Here is a 24,151-nt window from a genome sequence, read left to right as displayed (position 1 = left end):
CTCATCAGCAAACAAAGGATGCTATGGCCATCCTGTCATCAGCCACTAGCCTGCCCCATGGTGATCCCCGAGGGAACTCAGGATGTAGACAAAACAGGCTGCCAAGCCCTCAGCCACCACACAATTGTAGACCCTGAGGGGACTGAGCGTGGGAAAGAACAGAACAGTATCCCCAGATAACTGAGGTGCATATCAAAGGAATGATTTCAGTAAACCCAGACTCTTGCATCTTCCCATACAAGAAAAGCACTAAATTCATTAATTTGAGATGTCTAGTTTAGAGAAGGCAATGGCATCCCACTCCAGTACTCTTGCCTGGAAAATCCCATGGACGGAGGAGCCTGGTAGGCTGCAGTCCATGAGGTCGCTAAGAGTCGGACATGACTGAGCGACTTCACTTTCACGCACTGGAGAAGGAAATGGCAACCCACTCCAGTGTTCTTGCCTGGAGAATCCCAGGGACCCGGGAGCCTGGTAGGAGGCCGTCTATGGGGTCACACAGAGTCGGACACGACTGAAGTGACTTAGCAGCAGCAGCAGTTTTCTTTGACAGTAATCTTTCGATATTCTAACAACCTGTTTGTTTTTCGTGGCAAAACTTCTATTTACCCTGGCTCCTCACCTCTTTGGAGCAGTCCCTCAGAGCTTTCTGGGATGATGCCTTCTGGGTTTAAGTCCTCAGAAATTTCTTCAAACAAAACATAATTCTCAATTTTTAGGCGGTGTGTTTTTTTACACTAAGAACTCCTCCTTGGGTTCAATTAATTTGCCATGAAGGCTCACAAAACTCAGAAACATTTTACTTAAGTTGCTTATTGTTGCTGTTTAGTCACTAAATCATGTCCAACTCTTTTGCGACCCTACATGTCGTTTACTGTGAAAGGATATACCTCAGAAACAGCCAGATGAGACACAGGGCATGGGTAAAGGGCGAGGAAGCTTCCAAGCGCTCTTAGAGCTTGCCATTCTCTCCAAATCTTCACATCTTAAGCAAACCAGAAGCTGTCTGAACCCTTTCATTTTGGGGTTCTGGGGAGAGTTCAGGATTGATTAAATGATTGGCCAATCGTGACTGCATTCCAAGTCCAGCTCCTCTTTCCTCCTCAGAGTTGGGGTGCGTTTGGGGGCCAAAAGTTCTAACCCTTTAATCACAGTTGGTTTCACTAGTAACCATTACAGGCAGATTCTTTACTCTCTGAGCCACCAGGGCTGGCCCTACCCTAGGGTGCTTTCTAAAAGTCACCTTACTAACATAACAAAAGATACCGCTCTACCACTCTAAACACTGAGAAAATTCTAAGGGCTTTGGGAGCTCTGTGCCAGAAAGGGGGAAGAAGACCAAATATATATACTTCTTATAAATCACAACATCACAATAGCCCTACCTCACTTGAGAGTCAAAAATATATTCCAGATGCATTAAATATTTAAATGAGGAGGGGAGAGACAAAAATGATTTCCATGTGGTGGGGGAGTGAAGTATTATAAGGGGTATCAATATGAAAAAGCATTCACTGTTTTGTTTTCTTTTTACTTGAACAGTACATGCACGATTACAACCATATAAAACACACACATGGCAGTCTGTGCTTGCTCTTCTCTGAGTCTTTAGGACCCCATGGACCGTAGCATGCCAGGCTCCTCTGTCCTCCACTATCTTGTGACATACTTTTGTAACATTTACCATACTTAATTGTAACTGTTTATTTAATATCTTTTTTCCCTACTAGACTAGTAAATTCTGAGGGCAGGGACCAGGCTTTTCTTTTCACTAATATCTGCAGTGCTGAGGACAATGCATACCACATACAGACACTCAAATATTTGTGGAGCAATTCCTATTATCAGTATATACTCGAAAGAATTTAAAGTAGAGACTCAAACAGGTTTTTGTACACCATGTCCATGGCAGCATTATTCACAACAGCCAAAATGCGGAAGGACTGATGCTGAAGCTCCAATACTTAGCAACCTGATGCAAAGAGCTGAATCACTGGAAAAGACTGATGCTGGCAATCAGCACTGACGCTGGAATGGGTGAATTTAACTCAGATGACCATCATATCTACTACTGTGGGCAGGAATCCCTTAGAAGAAATGGGGTAGCCATCATGGTCAACAAGAGAGTCCGAAATGCAGTACTTGGATGCAATCTCAAAAATGACAGAATGATCTCTGTTCGTTTCCAAGGCAAAGCATTCAATATCACAGTGATCCAAGTCTATGCCCCGACCAGTAACGCTGAAGAAGCTGAATTTGAATGGTTCTATGAAGACCTACAAGATCTTCTAGAACTAACACCCAAAAAAGATGTCTTTTTCATTATAGGGGACTGGAATGCAGAAGCAGGAAGTCCATAAACACCTGGAGTTAACCGGTAAGTTTGGCCTTGGAGCATGGATGAAGCAGGGCAAAGGCTAACAGAGTTCTGCCAAGAGAACACACTGGTCATAGCAAACACCCTCTTCAAACAACACAAAAGAAGACTCTATACATGGACATCACCAGATGGTCAACACCGAAATCACACTGATTATATTCTTTGCAGAAAAAGATGGAGAAGCACTATACAATCAGCAAAAACAAGACAGGGGGCTGACTGTACCTCAGATCATAAATTCCTTATTGCCAAATTCAAACTTAAATTGAAGGAAGTGGGGAAAACCACTAGACCATTCAGGTACGACCTAAATAAAATCCCTTACAATTATACAGTGGAAGTGAGAAATTTAAGGGACTAGACCTGATAAGAGTGCCTGATGAACTATGGACGGAGGTTCATGACATTGTACAGGAAGGAGACAGGGACCAAGACCATCCCCATGGAAAAGAAATGCAAAAAAGCAAAATGGCTGTCTGAGGAGGCCTTACAAATAGCTGAGAAAAGAAGAGAAGCCACAGGCAAAGGAGAAAAGGAAAGATATAAGCATCTGAATGCAGAGTTCCAAAGAATGGCAAGGAGAGATAAGAAAGCCTTCCTCGGCAATCAATGCAAAGAAATAGAGGAAAACAACAGAATGGGAAAGACTAGAGATCTCTTCAAGAAAATTAGAGATACCTAGGGAACACTTCATGGAAAGATGGGTTCGATAAAGGACAGAAATGGTAGGGACCTAACAGAAGCAGAGGTGGCAAGACTACACAGAAGAACTGTACAAAAAAGATCTTCACGACCAAGATAATCACGATGGTGTGATCACTGACCTAGAGCCAGACATCCTGGAATGTGAAGTCAAGTGGGCCTTAGAAAGCATCACTACGAACAAAGCTAGTGGAAGTGATGGAATTCCAGTGGAGCTATTTCAAATCCTGAAAGATGATGCCGTGAAAGTGCTGCACTCAATATACCAGCAAATTTGGAAAACTCAGCAGTGGCCACAGGACTGGAAAAGGTCAGTCTTCATTCCAATCCCAAAGAAAGGCAATGCCAAAGAATGCTCAAACTACCACACAATTGCACTCATTTCACACGCTAGTAAAGTGATGCTCAAAATTCTCCAAGCCAGGCTTCAGCAATACGTGAACCAAGAATTCCATATGTTCAAGCTGGTTTTAGAAAAGGCAGAGGAACCAGAGATCAAATTGCCAGTATCCGCCGGATCATCGAAAAAGCAAGAGAGTTCCAAGAAAACATCTATTTCTGCTTTACTGACTATGACAAAGCCTTTATGTGGATCACAGCAAACTGTGGAAAATTCTTCAAGAGATGGGAATACCAGACCACCTGACCTGCCTCTTAAGAAACCTGTATGCAGGTCAGGAAGCAACAGTTAGAACTGGACATGGAACAACAGACTGGTTCCAAAAAGGAAAAGGACTACATCAAGGCTGTATATTGTCACCCTGCTTATTTAACTTATATGCAGAGTACATCATGAAAAATGTTGGGCTGGATGAAGTACAAACTGGAATCAAGCCTGCCGGGAGAAGTATCAATAACCTCAGATATGCAGATGATACCACCCTTATAGCAAAAAGTGAAGAAGAACTAAAGAGCCTCTTGATGAACGTGAAAGGGACTGAAAAGTTGGCTTAAAGCTCAACATTCAGAAATCTAAGATCATGGCATCTGGTCCCATCACTTCATGGCAAACAGATGGGGAAACAGTGGCTGACTATTTTGGAGGGCTCCAAAATCACTGCAGATGTTGATTGCAGCCATGAAATTAAAAAACGCTTCCTCCTTGGAAGGAAAGTTATGACCAACCTAGACAGCATATTAAAAAGCAGAGACATTACTTTGTCAACAAAGGTCCATGTAGTCAAGGCTATGGTTTTTCCAGCAGTCATGTATGGATGTGAGAGTTGGACTGTAAAGAAAGCTGAGCGCCAAATTCATGCTTCTGATCTGTGGTGTTGGAGAAGACTCTTGAGAGTCCTGTGGACTGCAAGGAGATCCAACCAATTCATCCTAAAGGAGATCAGTCCTGGGTGTTCATTGGAAGGAATGATGTTGAAGCTGAAACTCCAATACTTTGGCCACCTGATGCGAAGAACTGACTCATCTGAAAAGACCCTGATGCTGGGAAACATTGAGGGCAGGAGCAGAAGGGGCGACAGAGGATGAGATGGTTGGATGGCATCAACAACTCAGTGGATGTAAGTTTGAGCAAACTCTGGGAGATAGTGAAGGACAGGGAAGCTTGGTATGCTGAAGTCCAAAGGGTCGCAAAGAGTTGGACATGACTTAGTGATTGAACAAGAACAAATACCAGCTTTAAAGATAATTTCAACTTTACATAATTGAAACAACTTTTAATACTGTATACAATTTTAAAGCATCTCCCACCTGGGAGAACATACCATCTGGATTCTTTTCAAATTTGAGATGCTTATAGATTTTATGGTACATTTTCCTAGATTTTCTCCTATGTCGGTGGTCCTCTTGCCCAATTAATAAGGTTTTCACTCTTGGCCTTCTGCTCCTCTTTATTTGTAACTTCTCCCCACTAAAGACACTATGCACAGGGATCCCTAAGGTCTACCTCTTGCTCATATCTCCTGACCTCTGGTTGCACTAATATCAGCTTAAGGTGGAAGTATCTAAAAATACAATTTTGTTTCTCTCAAAAATTAACTATCATTCAAATGCAAGAGCATAGTACAGCATTACCACTACCATGTTCTAAGTACATAATTATTACAATAAATTTTATAAGAAGTAGAAAGAAAGAAGTATGAATTCCAAGATATTACAAAATAATGATGTCAAGTTGCTATGAAAATATTAACTAAAACAATAATTTAAAGTTTCAATCCATGGCAGTTTTGTTTTCTTTTTTTTAACCCTACACACATACATATGTATGTACATATTATGGCAAAGCTAGGATTCATTCTCCTGTATGAAGCCAACTTATCTAGCTCCATACTGTGCACATCACAAATACACTATAAATGGTCAATGAACAAATCATTAGGCAAAATGGGGGGTTAAAAGTTAAGACAGTCAGAAGCTGGAAAGTAGACCTCTATTAAGAGATAAAAAGGCTTCAGAGAACCTAGAAGCTGACCCCAGGGCATATACTCCTCCAGGAATTCAAGGCAATTCATGAGAACAGACTTCTAAAAATTACAACATGAGACACAACTGCCTTCCCATTCCCACCCAGAAACAGGTCCAAGCACAATCCTTATCACTTCTCTGTTCCAGGAAATGCCTATCTTGCCTATTAAGATTAAATCAGTCTAATTCTGGGTCAGCTTGCAAATAAGTCTAGTGAGTCTCAAGATAACACACAGTGCATCCACTCAACAAATATCATACAACCTATTATGTCCCAAGCACTCTTCCAGGTGCTGGAATTAAGGTAATGAACAAAACAAATATCTCTGCCTTCACTTAGTTTACATGGTAAGGTGGAGAAAGACACAATCCACATAAAACTATGCTTGATAATGAAGAAATACAACCGAGTAATACAACAGAGAAATTGTAATACAGCAGAGAAATACAACAGAGTAAGGAGAAAGGGAGTGCTGGGGGCAAAAGATATTTTACACACTACAGCCAAGGAATATTTCACTGAAAGACTAATTACTTGAGGAAAATGTCCTGAAGAAATGAGCAACCACACAAGACAGAGGAACCAGCAACCAAATACAAAGGCCCTAAAGTATACTTGGGGAAATTATTCAATTTCTTTAGGCCTCAGTTTTCTGTAAAGTGAGTACAATATCCCCTATACAAGATTAAAATGTAAAAGTACTACATCAAGTATATGACATACAGAATGTACTCAGTAACTGAAAACATTACAATTATTTGGGGGCCTATCATGGCAGCAAAACCCTTAGCCTATTGTCTGGCACTCAGAAAAGTACTATGATCTAATCCCTATAATAGAATATGGCAGAGAGGATTACTCACTTTATAGCCAGGAAACCTGAGGATCAGAAATTTGTCCAATCCTCTGCTGACCTCTAAAATTCCTATTAGGATGAACAAACACACTTCACAATTAAAGAGAGGGCTTAAAATAAATACACTGCCAAGATGAGGAAACAATTCACATTAATGTCAAGAGTCAGCAGCATGGTACTATAGAGCTAGAACATGGGACTCTAATCAGTTCGCCTGGGTATCACATCAAGTCTCTACCACTTTCCTAGGTATGTGTCCTTGGGCAATTTTACCTTTTTGTTCTGCACATGTTTTCTCACCTGTTAACAGGATACAGTAATAGTACCTACCTCATAGAGTTGTTGGGAGAATAAAATGGGTCTATTTTTTAAATCACTTTTATTTCACTGCCTAGCATATAGAGTTACATTGTATTAGTAGTAGTAGCATGAAAGCAAAAAAGAAATCATCGAAACAGCTTTACTTTCAATGGAGAATTTTAGAAACTATAAAGATACTGGAGATAGAAAAATAACAAAAACGAAGTACTGGAGGAAAATGAAAAACAGAAGAAAAAGAGAGAAGAACACAAAAATAGCATCATGATGTTACTTGGATTTAGAAAAATTTACCAGTCCTTTAGTAGGAACACTACTGTGAGGCATATGCCAATGATGCTTTGAATAACATTTTGTTTCAGTTTATTTTAACAGGAAGTTTAATTTCTTAATCAGATGTCACTTTACTGAGGATTACAACAAATTAAATATAACAAAATTTATCATCCTCCCCCACTCAACACTCTTTCAGGTGTTGATGATTATAAAATATGAAACACATCACATACAACTTCAAATTGAAAGTAATTTATTCCCTATCAGCTGTTGGTAGAAAATAAGGCTTCTACCTAATTTCCGAACATTTTCTGACTACTTCGAGTTTAACTTCCTCAGTCTCATCAATTTAAGATTCCTGCCCCTTCCTCACCTCCCCCCCCCCGAAAAGTTATCACTGCACAAGCCCATAAATCATCCCACTGGGAGGCAGTGTGTCACCATGTAAAGAAGTGTGCTGCTGCTGCTACTGCTGCTAAGTCACTTCAGTTGTGTCCGACTCTGTGTGACCCCACAGACAGAAGCCCACCAGGCTCCCCCGTCCCTGGGATTCTCCAGGCAAGAACACTGGAGTGGGTTGCCATTTCCTTCTCCAATGTGTGAAAGTGAAAAGTGAAAGTGAAGTTGCTCAGTCGTGTCCGACCCTTAGCGACCCCACAGACTGCAGCCTACCAGGCTCCTCCATCCATGGGATTTTCTAGGCAAGAGTACTGGAGTGGCTTGCCATTGCCTTCTCCGAAAGAAGTGTGCTAGAAATAGGCAAAACTGAATTTAAAATCAGGCACTGCCACTCACGAATGAGCTGAGTGAACTTGGGGAGGTCACTTAACAATTTTGAACCTCAATAAATTAAAATACCACCAACTACCTCACACATGTTTTTTTAATAAATAAAATGTTAGGAAGCCGTGCCATGTAGTAGATCCTATAAATGATATCCTATAGATTTATATAAAGTTTATTATTAATGCAAAGCCAACTAGAGGAGACTAACTGACTACTACTCTTTCAACATGAGAACTTTTTAAAATGAGATATTAATAATGTGATTTCAATGCAAGGTTACATTTCTAGAAAACCCGACGTTTTAATTACCATTTGAGAATCTGTATACGTATTACACAATGGGACAATTCAAAATCACATAAAAACATAATTCCTTGTCTGAAAAAAGTAAACTACTTATAAGAAAAAAACTGGAGAACATCCCTGGTGGTCCAATGGCTAAGACTGTGCACTCCCAATGCAGGGGCCCAGGTTCAATCTCTGGTCAAGGAACTAGATCCCATATGCTGCAACCTAAAGTTCACAAGCCACAACTTAAAAGATCCCACATGCCACAATGAAGACCCGGCATAGCTAAATAAGGAAACGGAAATAAATTTGGATATCCACCAATATTGTACATATAAGCACTACATATTTATACACACAATAATTATCTCTCGTGTGACGTTTGCTACTTTTCTGCAGCAACCTGGATAACTGTTCCAGTCTAACTTCAAAGATTTACAAACTATTTCCCCACTAAACGATCTTTTCTAATACAATCCTGTATTGTCCACATAACCCCTCTGAAATTTAAGTATATTTAGAACATCCAAATATGAATGCAACTACTGAATATTCCTCAATGAATAGTAGCACTTTATCCAGTGACACATGTAATCAAAACTCCAGAAAGTACATATATTCAAGCTGGAAAAATCCATTTGTCATTGACAAATTTGCTTTTGAAAAACATACCTTCAAGTTTCTGCTTCCCTGCCAGCCATAGCTACCATCACTTCCTCAATTCGCCTGCCAGGAATAAAGTCTAAGGAATGTCTTTTGGCCTGAATGAGTGGTGGAAACAGGGAGGGACATATCCCAAAGGAAAAATATTATGGCTTAGCTACTATTTCCTACATTTTCTCTACTTCTTTAACATAGAAGGGAAATTCTCCAAGGTTCATATTCCTAACTATCTTTAATACTACTTCTGTAAGCCACAAAGAAAGGCCTTTTTCAGTAAGAAGATATTAACTGTGTTCTTTGTAGTAACATTCTAATCATCGTACAGTTTGCAAATTAGGTACCAGGCGAAAGATACATTGGTGGAGTGTGGGAAAATTCTTCCTTTTAAAAAGACAAAAAGGTTAGAAATCCAAGAAGAGAGTGTATCATACATCACAATCCTGAAATGGAAATTCTACCTTAAATATACCAAACCTGCATCATCATATATATGTTGAGAATGAATTTAATGAGCATCATATACTGTGACAAAGACATTTCAAGTTAACACTCCAACAAAGAATCCAAAGTCAAAAAGCAAAACAAGCATAGATAAATTTAAATTCTTATTTAAAAGCAAGCATTTAGAACTTGAAATAAAGACACCCAAGAGTCCCATTTAACAGAGTGATTGTTGATTGCTTCTTTTTCTTTTACACAGAAGCACACTATCAATCAGAAGGTCTCAACCTTTAGATAACAGTGACTGGTTACAGGGAATGATCATGGACTCTTTTAACTTAGTTTATTAATAACCACTAAAGACTGAAGCATTCCAGTGCTCTAACAACAGTCTTCAATTGTTATTTTCCCCCAAAGCTTTTCAAAGTAGTCCTTATTTTTAAATACTTGTCACTAATCTTAAATTAAGGACACTATCGCTACTGGTTTTAACATAGTATTCCTTAATATATAGTAATTCCAGTACACAGTGTTTGCAAAAAGTGTTATTTTTGAGCCTTTTGGAGTTATAAAACCCAAATGACAATGCTGAGAGCAGACTATGTAGTTTACAACTGTATATCCCATCCCTGAAGGCACTTTACCTACCAGTTAATACAACAAACAAACTTCTGTGAACTTGAATAAATGCATAGCTATACATTTTGTTGGGCTTCCCTTGTGGCTCAGCTGGTAAAGAATCTGCCTGCAATGCAGGAGACCTGGGTTCAATCCCTGGGTTAGGAAGATCCCCTGGAGAAGGGAAAGGCTACCCACTCCAGTATTCTGCCCTGGAGAAGTCCATGGGGTTGCAAAGAGTCACACACGACTGAGCGACTTTCACTTCACATACATTTTGTACATTAATTTCACAGAGGTCTCACACCTCTACCTTATCCATGGGCCCCAGATTATAAAACCCAACAATAACTTTTTAAAAACACCATCTCTATTAATTTTATGTAATAAATCACATCCACAAAATAACTTTTTGTCTACCAGTCACTATGAGATCCACGAAATCCTTCCCCTTTTCAGAAATGCAGTCCCCCTCCTTCCAACTTCATGATGGCTTTTAGTGAACTAAACAAATGACTTTAAAAACAATCCGTGCATGCTCAGTTGCTTCCCTCATGTCCGACTCTTTGCGACCCCGTGGACTGCAGCCTGCCAGACTCCTCTGTCCATGGGATTCTCCAGGCAAGAATACTGGAGTGGGTTGCCATTCCCTTCTCGAGGGGATCTTCCCGACCCAGGGATTGAATCCGAGTCTCCGTTTTTCCTGCATTGGCAGGCGGATTCTTTACCACTGTGCCACCTGGGAAGCCCTTAAAAACTGAATGAAAGTGAAAGTGAAGTCGCTCAGTTGTGTCCGACTCTTTGCAATCCCATGGACTGTAGATCACCAGGCTCCTCTGTCCATGGGATTTTCCAGGCAAGTGTACTGGAGTGGGTTGCCACTGCCTTCTCCAGGAGATCTTTCCCAACCCAGGGATTGGAAGCCGGGTCTCCCACATTGCAGGCAGACGCTTTACCCTCTGAGCCACCAGGGAAGCAAAAACTCGTAGACCTACTTAATAACCTCTCAGTTGTTTATATAGTGACACCAACAAAACTTTCAAAAGTGAACTAGCTAGGGGGGAAAACACAAATTCCTCAATGAAATACTAAAATAACAGCAAAACATGAAAATAAAACGCAAAGTCCTCTCAAGATCTACTACTCACTCTCACGAGAAGAGGAAAAAGAGGGAAAAGAAATCTTAGTTTACAAAACAGTAAAATCTGCCATTATGCTGAAATCATTTCTCCAAAGGTTTGAATTCACCTATACTATTCATGTTTGGAGGGGATGTACCACAAACAGAAACAGACTGGGAATACAAAGCAACTGCAAAAGTTATCAAAAATAAAAGAGAACTATTAATTTTATGAAGTGACACATTAATCTACAAGACTTAATTTTCAAAATATGGTACAGAATCAGTTTGACTTCAAACAAGTCTCTAAACTAGACCCTTTTCTTTCTTTTCTAATACTACTTCTCCTTAGTCACAAAACTGTATCTCAGCTGTCTTCTAAGAAATTTTCCATTTAAGAATCCCTGTGAAATACCATACAATTCACATTTCCTCCTAAACAACTTAAGAAGAACAAACAGATGTAAACAGTAAAAGTAGTTATCCTGGAGTTTTCTGCTTTTATTTAGGAGGACCTCGAAGTTGCTCTTCGACATTAACACATAGTCATTTAAGTCTTCATCGTCATTTGAAAAGAGCCAACTGGAAATTCTACTGGGTTTTTAAAAACACTATATCCTGTCTTTTACTGTGGACCCCATAATTATTAAAAACTCCTCCGAAAGAGTAAAAATAAACTCTAAAATAAGGCAGTTTAAATGCCCACATTCACATTCCTGCGCAAAGAAACCTACGAGAGGTTTCCAATCTCTTCTGACCACTCAGTAATTGGGCAAGTTATTTGGCCTCCTACCTTTTCGGTTTCCTCTTCTGAAGTGGGGGTGGGGAGGGCAGGGGTGTTAATCAGGGTCATCATACATCCTAGTTACTCTGGGACAGTCCTACTTTATACTATTATCCTAGCATGCCATCCATTTATTGCCCCTTTCACTCTTCACTCTCAACAGTATGCTGGTTTGAAAGTAAATCATATGGTCATCCTACCTCCGAGGGTTATGAAGACTAAATAAGCTAATACACATAAAGCATTTGTAACAGTGTCTGGCACATAGTAAGAGTACAGTTAGTGTTAGCTACTGTTAATGTTAGTCACTGTCAAAGACTTCTTATAAAAGGTTTTGAATAATATAATGAACAGAGCTCCTACAATATTCCTTTTTACAAATGAAACTATGCATTTGACGTCCCACATTCAATATTCAATTCTTTAAAACCAAATAGCACTAACTGCCTAAAATCAACACTAACCAATTTATCCCACAGAGATGGCAACAGTATCAACTGCATTCATATTTTATCAAATATACTTTATCATATTTTATTTTGTAAAGGTTATATTAGGGTTACTGACAGGAAAGTAACCATGAAAAGTAAAACCTTGTTTAGCATTAAACCAAGTCCCTTAATATTCTAGGAGCCTTTCTCAATAAGCGTTCCTCATTTACCACAGAACTCAGAAAATGATTTGAGTGACAATTTCCTGAAATCTCCCAATAGTACAGAGCTAGTATCTTCCTAGATGCAAAGGAAGAAACTAATTCATTATACACAGTGGACGCCTTGGGGCATAATTCTGTGGTAGAACACCAGCGGTACTTGGGACTTTAAGGGGAAAAAACGGATGAAAAGACTCAATATTGAGTCTGGGTAGAAGACTATCACCTGGAAATATACTTCCCACAATCATTAAGAAAATAATTAACATAAAATATATAAATCTGACTTATGGCTGTGAAAAGCACTAATATATTCAGTTTTACCTCATCTCCACTAATTTACCTTAGGCCAGATATACAATATCTAGCATTCCTTCAGATTAGAAAAGTTTCAGTTATAGTTTATGAAAAGCAGGAAGGAGAAAGAGGAAAAGCAAAGAAAAAAACTGAGACCAAGATTCTGATCACTACTGAATGAAGTAATTCAGGGCACCAATATTAACTATTACCTGATTAAAAAAAATAAGAACAAGAAATTTTAATTAAGTGGAAAGAAACTAGAATAAAAAGTAGAAACAGAGAAGTTATTAATACTTAGAAAAAAATATTTTAAGATAACATTAAATAACAACATCCCCCTACATAACCAATCAGAGCAGTAAATTATGAGAGTTACCTAAATTCTCATTTTAAAGCACATGATATACATGCTGAATGACTGGGGAACTATTCTCAGACTCATTTAGCCTCCTTTCTATATAGAGACTAAATGACAGAAGAAACAAATATTAGTGAAACTATTCTATCTACCATAGTATGACACCCCCCCAAAATCAAGAATACAATTCAACACATTATCTCATCTAAAATAATAAAAAATTATCCCACAAATTCTGCATAATGAGCATACTCAAACAAATCTAAAGTTCAGATTTATTTAATTAACCTCTCAGTATAAAACACAATGTAGACCCTTCATCAGGCAGCAACTCGTCAAATCCTGTATAAAAAAACCCTGCATTTACCCTGTATGATACATTAAAAAATCTCATTTCATAACACTGAAAAGATACGTGCTCTCTGGTGATAGATATCCCAAGACCTAACCAAGTTAAGAGAAACTACTGAGTTTAACAAAAAAGTACAAAGGTTTTGCGGCCAGACTACTTTGGGTATGAATTCAGACTGTCAATTTTTATTTTGTGACAAGTCATTTATTCTCCCAGAGCCTCAATTTCTCCATCTGTAAAATGACAACCATCTATCTTGCCAGATAGCTGAGTTTTAAACAATACATGTTAAAACACATAGTACAGTTATTGGCATTTAAGTCATTCAAGTTTCAACTAAACGAAGAGTTTCTTAGAATAGCTCAGGATTCAACAAGTTATAGGTCAAATCCCATTACAACAAATCCCAGGTTATCCATGCAAAAGTGTAAACAGGACTTCCTTTTTTCCCTTCCAACAATGCTCAACAGTATTTTAAGAATATATATTTTATTTATATACATTTATATTCTTGGAGTTGTACATTAGATTATCCAGAGTTTATAGAAATCTCTCTAGTTTGTTTCATACAGCCTAGTCCTGTATTTTCCAATTAAAATTACAAACAGATCATCAATATTATTCACCATCCCCTTGTCTCAGGGGGAGAGTGGGGATTAAGGGGAGAGGATGGGGCTTAATCAATTTCAATAATCTTCAGACTAGACTAACCATAGGTAAAGACTTGTTTTCTTCTAGTTATTACCAAAGATAGAACTATAGTAAGTAGATATTAAAAATACAGTTCAGGTAGCAGATTACCATAGCTGGTAAAGAGATGTAGTTTTTTAAAATGTACATACACAAAAAGGGCTTCCCTAGTGGCTCAGTAGGTAAAGAGACTGCCTGCAATGCAGGAGAGCCGTGTTCAATCCATGGATCAGGAAGATCCCCTGGAAAAGGAAATGGCAACCCACTCCAGTATTCTTCCCTGGAGAAATCCATGAACAGAGGCACCTAATGGGCTACAGTCCATGGGGTCACAAAGAGTCGGGCACGACTGAGTGACTAACACACACAAATTAAGACTCCACCAAGCAACACCACTCATACTGACAAAACATAAAATTTGGTTAAATTAAATGCAAAGCAGGAGACTCAGGAGACTGAAAAAAAAATCAAGCTGACAATTTTGCTTTCTCACATATCTTTGCCAAAGAGAACATGCAATAACCACCACTCATCATAGCCAGAGATACAGAAAATTATTATACAGGAAGAGTACTGAACCACAAATTACAAGTCCTAAATATGTACCAAATGCAGAAATCACAAAACTAAAATACATGTAAAGAATTTTTAAAATAATCTGAATCTTTAAAGCTTCTTCTTTACTCTCTAATAATTGGTAATGTTTCAATATATACTGACACCCACAGATAACCCGGACTATCCCTTGTCTTTGCTATGCTCCCCAACTCCCAAAACAGTTACAGGATAGAGCTCCACAATAAACTGTTGTGTTCAGATCTTTGAATAATCTAACAGTAATGTCAAAGTACTAACACAAGACCAGTTTTTTTTTAATACGTGAGACACAAAAATGTCACAACATTAAAGAGATATGAACCTTATCCCAGTGATATGTAATAGACAGATCACTGTGTCCATCTAATGTAAATTTTAAGCTCAAAGCTTGCAGCATCAAAAACTGAAGACCTCCATCTATTATAAAGAACCCAAAGCAGAAATATGCTATTCACTGTTTACTCCCTTTGCACACATGACTGCGGATGGCATCAGTTAAACATGCAGAATATTAAGCATAACTAAACTGTCCAAGGCATATTTTCACACTGAACCCTATATTCCCAAAGGATAATTTGAGCCTAAGCCTGTCTCCCACCCTAACCCACCCATTTTAATTCACAGATTCTCATTAAGGTTGAAAAAGAAAACAATGAAAAAATAATGTATAATTTAATTTCATTAAAATCTTGAGTGCTTGGGCTTTAAAAAAAAAAAAACTAACTAGATTTCAAAGTTGCCAAACTCATAATTTGTTGCTTTAGTAGTTTAGCTCTTGCCTCACCATAATAAAATAAATCTGAAGTCACAATCCTCATCATCTATTTAAATTATTTGCATACAAATAAGAGTTCAAAATATACATGTCTTCTCTTAACATCTTTCTAAGGCTAAATAAAATGATGAATATGTAATATACAAACAGACTAATATTAACAATTATGAAATGTCTGTCACCAGCCTAGGTTGGAATTTTTGCTTTAATAATGATTAGGGAACACACGTCACCAAATAGAAAAATTAAATATCCGTTATTTTGGGTTCCCTTTAATGCTTTGACATGCATTCAAAAATACATCTTATAGGGTGAAAAAACCTGCCACTGAACAACACAAAATTGCAGAAAATAAGGTACTTAATTTCAAATAATTTACAAATTCTTTGTAGGAGCAATTTACAAATACACTAAGGAGACTGAGGGTTTTAATGTCAATGCACTTTTACTGTTGATGGGCAGTAGTCAGATGTTCTTATCATAAAACATTAAAATATTTTACACATCAACTTTTAACTATTTATAGCACCAGGTGGTTAAAAGTGGCGGGAAAAGTGAAAGTGTCAGTCCTGTCCGACTCTCTGCAACCCCACGGACTGTAGCCCGCCCGGTTCCTCTGTCCATGGAATACTCCAGGCAAGAACACTGGAGTGGGTAGCCATTCCCTTCTCGAGGGGATCTTCCCAACTCAGGATCGAACCCGAGTCTTGCACTGCAGGCAGATTCTTTACCTTCTAAGCCACCAGGAAAAGTGGGGGAAGGGGAGCTTTAACTCATTTTATATGTAAATATTCATTTTCAGATCAATTTTTAAAAATCCCACCCCACCCCCAACTGCCAGTGTGATACCTTAAAATGCTATAGCTATAGTTATTTCACAGTGGGAAAGAATAGCTAATAAGTACATTTATTTTTCTCCTCTTCTCTACCCATTCATTAAACACCAAATACTGAAACAGAATTCAACTCCTACCTCGATCTTCTTACCAGGAATGCTCCCTAGGGCACCCGAATCTCTTCCACTGTCACTTATTCCAACTGCCAAAGCCCCTCCTATTAATAGTAAATCCCTTTCATACTGACTCACTGGAACTCCAACTTAATGAAATAGACACCAAGCAGAATTTACAAAATTTGCTCATGGAATTTTCCTATTTTCAAAGGATTAAAAAACAAACTAAAAGTAGAGCAAATTCAGACTAAGTTACAAATATTTAAAGTTCAACCAATTTATAAGCATTTATCTTGTTTATTCTATACTGGTTCAATTTAAGTATTTTTTGAGTTTGTAAGTCAGACATTGTGTAACTGCTTATACACAATGCCAAGTTTCTCATGCAAATAATATGTAAATATAAACGTAAGTCATTACACTAAAATTGAGAGATAATTTGAATTTTTTCTTCAAAATTTTCTAATTATGGAAACATTCAAGTACACTCGAAAGTAGGAAGAATAATAGTATAATGAGCTCTCCCGTACTCATCATCCAGCTACAACCACCAACTCAAGGCCACTTTTGTTTCATCTCTACCTCCCACCTCTCCCCCGATTATCTTCAGAAAAGAATTGAGGAAGATATTGTACTAAGTACAGAGAAAAATCGAAAGATAATAAAAGTATCAAAAACTAGCAAGAAGTCAGAATTTAACAATGTAACTGTACAGCTACCCCATACAACTCCTTGGTAGCTAGAATATTTTTTTTTAATTTAGATTTTTTTTAAAGGGAAATAACCATCTTTAAGAATCTAATGAACTCAGTAAGATCCAAAAGACACATTTAAAATTACATCTAAAAGGGTAAATAGGAATATGTGATGAAAATGAACTTAAATATGAACAATTAGCTTGCATTCACGTAGCACCTTAGCTCAAAACGAGAAAAAGCACACTATTTAACAAAATGTGTCATAAAACTGCAATTCAATCACTCGAAAAATCGCTAAACAGTTATGCCTTAACTGGCCCTTCTGATTCCTAATTATAGATTGATATCAGCGTAGAAAAAAAAACAGGCATTTTAACCGTAAGAGGTTTAAAATGCTCAAAATTAACCCCACCTTTCGTTGGAAAATATATAAAAGCAAATCTAAACTATCTGAATTGTATCTCATTAAAGAGAAATCTATACACTTTACAGGGCCGATTTTTTTTTTAATAAGTTCACATATACCCTTAAATGCAACGCGCTAGGCTCCGGATAGAATTAGGAGACCGCCTCCTGCTTTTGCTCCCAACCAATACGCAGAGAGAGAAGGTTGGCAGGAAAGTGCTGCGAGGACAGTAACAAACACCAGCAGCTCCCGAGCAGGCCCTGCTAGAGCCAGGAATGACGCACTTCGGTAACCCGACTCTTTCTCCCCTCCACCCCCGCCCCCAGCAGCGGTGCTGACACCGCCAACAGCCCGGAGTAGGAAAAAAAGACAACAGAAAAAAGGCAGAGGTTGGACCGCACCAGGTTTCATCAAGAAACCTCGATTATTCCTCTTTCGACACTAACCACTAGGACTAAACAGGAAAAGAAGCTTCGTGCTTAAGCAAGTCCCATCATGGTGGTTTAAGAGTCACTAAATTAAGCTGATAATGAGTCCAATCCACAGAGACAAATACAGGGTGTGGCTGCCGTGAAATACGGCGGTCCGTGGGAGAAAAGGGGTATGGAATTTACACTCCCGTGCGAGGAGAAGATGAGGCTTTACCCGGGGGCGGGGGGGGGGGACGGCCCGCGCATTTTAAGGAACCATCTCAAACCAACACGAGCTTTTCGTTTACTTAAATCTAACCCTACAGATCAAAAGTTTTTAATAGATACATCACGTAAACTGTAAATAACCATTTAATCAAATACCATGACCCTCAATTAAAAAACTACATCCAAGAGAAAGGAGGAGGGAGAGGGAAGCGGGGGGCGGTAGGCAACAACATATAAAACATTTTTAGGCCACGACGGAGAAAGTCTCACAAACCATATGAAACTACTAATGCAATACTAAAAATTAAAGCTGGACACTGCAGCATGAAAAATCACACGATAAAACCCATTACAGTTCAGGATTAAAAATAAAATGACATATACACCAAGGAGGAGCGGAAACTAAATGTCGAAAGTACAGCGGTTTATAAAAAAAAAAAAAAAAACTAAAGGGAAAACGAGACCTTCTCGCGACGGGGGAAAAAAGGGGGCAGAAATCAACAATACGTTTCGAATGTAGGCCAGAAGAAAATGGGAACGGGGCTCAAAGTTTTACGGAACTACTTGATGCTGTTTCCCACACCTTCTCTCTCCCATGGCCCATCCGACCCTTTCTGTCCTAAAATCGCCGTCCACTGATCGCCGGGTACGGGAGAGAAGAAAAAAGAAAGTCAACCCCAAGCAAGAATAAAAGTGTGGAGGGAAAAAGCAGAAGCTGCCTACCTGGGGCAAGGATCAGTTCAGTTCGTGCCTTGAGAAAGACAGTGCGGGTGGGGGTGGGAACGAAAAGCAGCACTAAAACTAAAACAAAAGTGGCGCCAAAACCCCCCAACAAACAGCCTTCCACTCCCGCCCTTCCCCCCTCCTCCCATGCCAGGCAGGCAGGGCCCCCTTCGGGGCAAGGTCTGCACGCGGGGGCCAACACCGCCAGACCCCAACCTATTGAGAAAATTGTTGCCCGAAGAAAACTGACCGAAGTCGGGCCTCGGAAGGGATGGAGAGATCGATGCCAATCGCTTTCCCCGGCAGTTCCCCCACCACGCGCTGGAGATGACGGGGCGGGGGAGAAGCAGAGGGGCCCGTCACATGAATGTTGTTCCCTCTCTAGGAAGGGAGGAAGAGAGGGAGGGAGGGGAGGGAGGGAGGGAAGGAAGGAGGGGAAGGGAGAAGGGAGGGGGCACGAGGGAAGGGTGTGATCAGAGTAGATTTTCCCTCGCCTCCCTCGGTCCGAGGCCCAAATATACACAAGCGAGCCTCCTCGCCTCCCCTCCCCCCCGGGTTCCCAGCACCACCATTTTGCTCTCTTCCTTCCCCTCGCCGCGATGCCGCGCTCTTCCCCCAGCCCGCCTGCGGCCGCCCGGCCTGCCTCCCCCGCCACGGCTCGCACCCCACCCCACCTCCAGTTCGGGCTCTCCCAGGCTTAAGAGCCGGCCGGAGAAAAGGCACCTAAATCTAACGCTACACCGAGAAGCAGAGCCTCCATCTTGCGCTGCTCCGCGTTCTCCATTTTGGGCCACCCATGGGGGGGGGGGTCTCCGTAGAGGCCCCGAGGGAGAGCGGGGCGAGGGCAGGACGAGAAAACCTTCAGCCAGGGTAGTCGAAAAGAAGAGTCCTGCGGTAGAAAGCCACTATAGGAGTAGGAGGTAGGGAGGACAGGGAGGGGGTTGGAAGTTCCTGGCAGTGCTGAGGGAGCGACTTGGGGAAAGAGGGGAGAAAGAAGGGCCGGGGGTTACGCGGGGACGAGGCGGCTCTGCCCGGCTTCACTTGGCCGCCCGCTGCACGGCGGGCCCCGCTGGGGGTGCACGAAGAAGAGAGGAAATTAAACGGCGAGAGTGCCCAGCGTCTTTCCCTCCCAACTCCTCTCTCGCGCCCTGTTTCAACCACACGCGCCTCACGGTGGGCCCCGCGCCCTCCGGGTGCCCCTCCAAACTTCTAGAAGCTTCGCCTCCGCCATTTTATAACTTACCTCCCCCCTCAGCGTACACAGAGGCCGCACCGAGATCGTTCGCCTCCCCCACTCCTCCTTCCTGCTTTCTCAGGCCGGGGGCTTCTTCACCCCTGGGCTGGTACAAGATATTTTTCCCTTCCTCTTCTTTTACACCCTTGAATTCTACTCAGGGACGGAAGCTCCCGCGGTTCTAGAGCGGTGGGGGGTTTTGAAAGTGGCGGTCGGATCCGGCGGGTTTTTTTTTTTTTTTTCTCTCTCTTTTTTTTTTTTTTTTTTGGTGGCGCTTCGGGATTGTTTGGGGTGTTCGCTCTTCGGCGACTTGGAGGCGAATGGAACGCGCAGGCGCCATCTGTCGGCCGCGAACCCGCGCCGGGCTCTCGTTGGGAAGGAGCGGCATCTAGCGGCAGAGAGTCGCCACTGCAGCGCCTGGCCCCCCGCCCTCCCAGCCAGCGTCCTCCTCCCAATCACCAGCCAATCGGGGTCGACTGCCTCCCGGGTGCAGCGTCTCCGACGCCGCCTTTCAACGAGGCGCCCATAGGGGCGCGCCGCCGAGCGGGGTAAACAAGGTGCCGTGCCCGCGCCTGACTTACTCATTCGTTGAGCGGCGCTTCCGCCGCGCAGCCGGTCGCGCCGCGTTTCCTCTTTCTTTCTTGGGGGGTCGAGGATGGGGATGTCCGGAGGAGCCCCGCGCTGTGGGAAATCGGAAACCGGGCTTGCTGGGAACTGGTGGCCCGGCCCCCTCCTCCCCACGCCGTGCCGCCCGAGGTGGCAGCCCAGTCGGGCATCACCCTTCGAGGTCCCCTGCGGTGACACGCCCCGGCCAGGGGGCCTTGGCCCTCGCTTCCCCGCCCCCCCTACTCCTTCCCACCCAAAGAAGTAAACTCGGGCACCTGATCCCAAGTGATTTAAGGGGGATTGTTTTTTGAGTTTTTGTTTTGTTTTGCTCGCTTTGGGCTTCGGGTGTGGAGAGAAAACGAGCTGATTCTCCACCGGGAAGACCTGGCACTGGAGCGAAAAAAAAAAGAAAACACTATTATTTTTCTTTAGACCACTAGTACCGTCTCGCGGAAAACGTGCTCGGTCTCTCTCCAGGGTCTGAGAGACTTAGGGAACTGGGCTACTAGGCTAGGCCCCGCGCTCCGCCAATTTAGTCTGCACTCTCTGGGCGGAGGGGAGGCCCAGGACGGAGCGGACTGGAGGGGAATCGAAATTCGGGCAGAAGGAGTCGGGGCACCTCCCGGGTCTTCCCCGCCTCCCCGCTGTCCACCGTCTTCCTGGAAGCGTGGGCGGAGGCGGCCTCGAGACTTAGTTGAGAATTTTTGGTTCCTTCTTATCATGCCTCCTCGCCCTCCCCTCAAGATGTTTGAAATGCGAAAAGATCCCCTTATCGCTCCTCCGACCCAGTTAACTCAAAGTCTCTCTCACCCTTTCTATTGGTTTTTTGTTTCGCGTGCAGCGTCCCGGACCTTGGACCGCCGCGAGCTCTCTGCGTAGGGGTGGGGGAGTCAGCTCCGGGAGGGCCTGGCCCCGCGGCAGCGCCGCTTCTCCCGGGACAGGGAGAACTGACCTGTTACAGTGTTTCTCTGCTCTTACAGATTCACACAATAGTGTTAAGAGCTCTTTGTTTCTGTTTCTTTTTTTTTAATGTTTCATTAAGCTATTCCTGTAATATTCAATCAGAAGGAAAAAATGTATTTAACAAGACACATTTTCCAAAGGAGGAATAATGCAAACCCCGTGTAAATGGTGGGGGATTCACCAGAATACAGCTTCTAAAGCATTTCTTAATGCAAAATAATAGTTGTCTTCAGTCCTTCAATTACATCCCTGTCACCCCTTAGTTTCTCTCCTATCCTGTGTGGTCATTGGGTTTTGTTGGGGGTTTTTTTCCCCTGCAACTTTAAAAAAGAGGTATGGTATATTTAATCAACTGGACAATAAAAGTTAAACATCTAAATATGAGTAACAAGAAAACCTGAAACATTTTTACTTACCTCTAGAACTTTGTGGAGTGCAATACTATTCAAAATAAATTTCCATTTCTTTTATAGACCATCTTTGGTGGAATGTTATACAGTTTTTAATAGATTCAAGTTAAAGAAGGATGCAGCTAGAACATTAAATAGGGAGTAGTGGAAAATTTACAGTTATATAAGTTAATGCAAAATTCCACTTAAAGTAATAGAAAAAATGGGCTCTATACCAAATCATTTTACATTAATTTAGTTCACTTGTGCCAATTTAGTATCAATTGATATTAAATGATTTCCTGTTTTAGTATTAGCTGTAAATTACTGATTTTCTGCTCCAAAGATCACATTTATAGTACACGGTACAAATAGGTTTTCATTTATTTTATAAATTTACATCCTTAGCTAATTGTCTATGTAGCTACTGAGACTTCTTTTAAAAATTTTATACTTTGAAGAAAATTGAAAAGTTCTTCTGTTTAGTAAACTTACTTTCATTTTGTAAAAAAAATACCACTGAGGAAGATTGATAATTAACTGTGTAACATCAGAAATAAATTTTATAACAGATATACACCAATATTCAAGAATGTGTCACCATAGCCCCTCTTTTTGCTTGAGTTTGTTCAGAAAATATCTTTATTAAACCTTCAGTATATGCAAATCACAGTGCTGCAGGCCCCAGTCCTATCCTGAGAAGCAGAATTTATTTCCTAGGGTACTGAAAGACAGAGAGTACACCCTTAGAATTTGAAGACAAAGTGAGAAGCTGTCATCATGTGAAATATGTAACTGATGTAAAATAAGCTTTTAATCTTCATTATTTGTAGCATGTCCTTCATGAGATAATATTGTAATGGCAGAAGCATTTGGTGCCTGATAAATATTGAAAAAGTAAAATTTAATAGAATATTTGATACTGTGTGAGGAACAAAACACTATGTGATGTAAAAATATTTTGGTCTTTAGTAATGCATACCCTGCTCTGTAGCAGAGATGATCCTCCCGTCTTATCACGGGTCTGGATAAAGCATATCACAATTCTTTTGTTCTGACTCCATGTAAATGGAGCAAGCTTCTGATTATAATTAGGTTTTCCAGATAGTCTCCTACTTTACACAGCATACATATATGTGACCTAAAATCCAAAAGTTTAAAGATGAAAAAGCTTACGTTCACAGGAATTTTAAATTATGTATTCAGTTCAGCTCAGTTCAGTCGCTCAGTCGTGTCCGACTCTTTGCAACCCCATGAATCACAGCACGCCAGGCCTCCCTGTCCATCACCAACTCCCGGAGTTCACTCAAACTCCTGTCCATCGAGTCGGTGATGCCATCCAGCCATCTCATTCTCTGTCGTCCCCGTCTCCTCCCACCCCCAATCCCTCCCAGCATCAGACTCTTTTCCAGTGAGTCAACTCGTCGCATGAGGTGGCTAAAGTATTGGAGTTTCAGCTTTAGCATCAGTCCTTCCAATGAACACACAGGATTGATCTCCTTTAGAATGGACTGGTTGGATCTCCTTGCAGTCCTAGGGACACTCAGGACAGCACCACATTTCAAAAGCATCAATTCTTAGGCGATCAGCCTTCTTCACAGTCCAACTCTCACATCCATACATGACCACTGGGAAAACCATAGCCTTTGGCAAAGTAATGTCTCTGCTTTTTAATATACTATCTAGGTTGGTCATAACTTTCCTTCCAAGGAGTAAGCATCTTTTAATTTCATGGCTGCAATCAGCGTCCACAGTGATTTTGGAGCCCCAAAAAATAAAGTCTGACACTGTTTCCACTATTTCCCCATCTATTTCCCATGAAGTGATGGGACCAGATGCCGTGATCTTTGTGTTCTGAATGTTGAGCTTCAAGCCAACCTTTTCACTCTCCTCTTTCACTTTCATCAAGAGGCTTTTGAGTTCCTCTTCACTTTCTGCCATAAGGGTGGTGTCATCTGCATATCTGAGGTTATTGATATTTCTCCCAGCAATCTTGATTCCAGCTTGTGCTTCTTCCACCCCAGCGTTCCTCATGATGTACTCTGCATAAGTTAAATAAGCAGGGTGACAACATAGAAGCTTGACGTACTCCTTTTCCTATTTGGAACCAGTCTGTTCTTCCATGTCCAGTTCTAACTGTTGCTTCCTGATCTGCATACAG

General features: G+C 41.1%; 1 protein-coding gene across 6 annotated transcripts in view; it reads right to left on the bottom strand.

The window, feature by feature from the left end:
- Positions 1-20,285, bottom strand: part of STAG2 (STAG2 cohesin complex component) — a 146,486-nt gene extending 126,201 nt beyond the window's left edge. For 2 of the 6 annotated variants that reach the window (XM_088833814.1, XM_055393932.2), the window contains exon 1: positions 20,042-20,285. The gene's annotated coding sequence lies outside the window, so the exon portion shown is untranslated. Of the gene's footprint in view, positions 1-19,048; positions 19,362-19,472; positions 19,591-20,041 lie in introns of those variants that run through there. The other 4 variants (XM_088833817.1, XM_088833819.1, XM_088833816.1 and 1 more) reach the window with 3 other exon arrangements.
- Positions 20,286-24,151: the final 3,866 nt, after the last annotated feature.

The sequence above is a fragment of the Moschus berezovskii genome, chromosome X (genome assembly GCF_049115385.1).
Source record: "Moschus berezovskii isolate FMDL1 chromosome X, NW_MosBer_1.0, whole genome shotgun sequence".
In the NCBI taxonomy this organism is placed as follows: Eukaryota; Metazoa; Chordata; class Mammalia; order Artiodactyla; family Moschidae; genus Moschus; species Moschus berezovskii.
The sequence above is the reverse complement of the archived record's forward strand: the minus strand, read 5'-3'. Positions and strand labels throughout refer to the sequence as shown.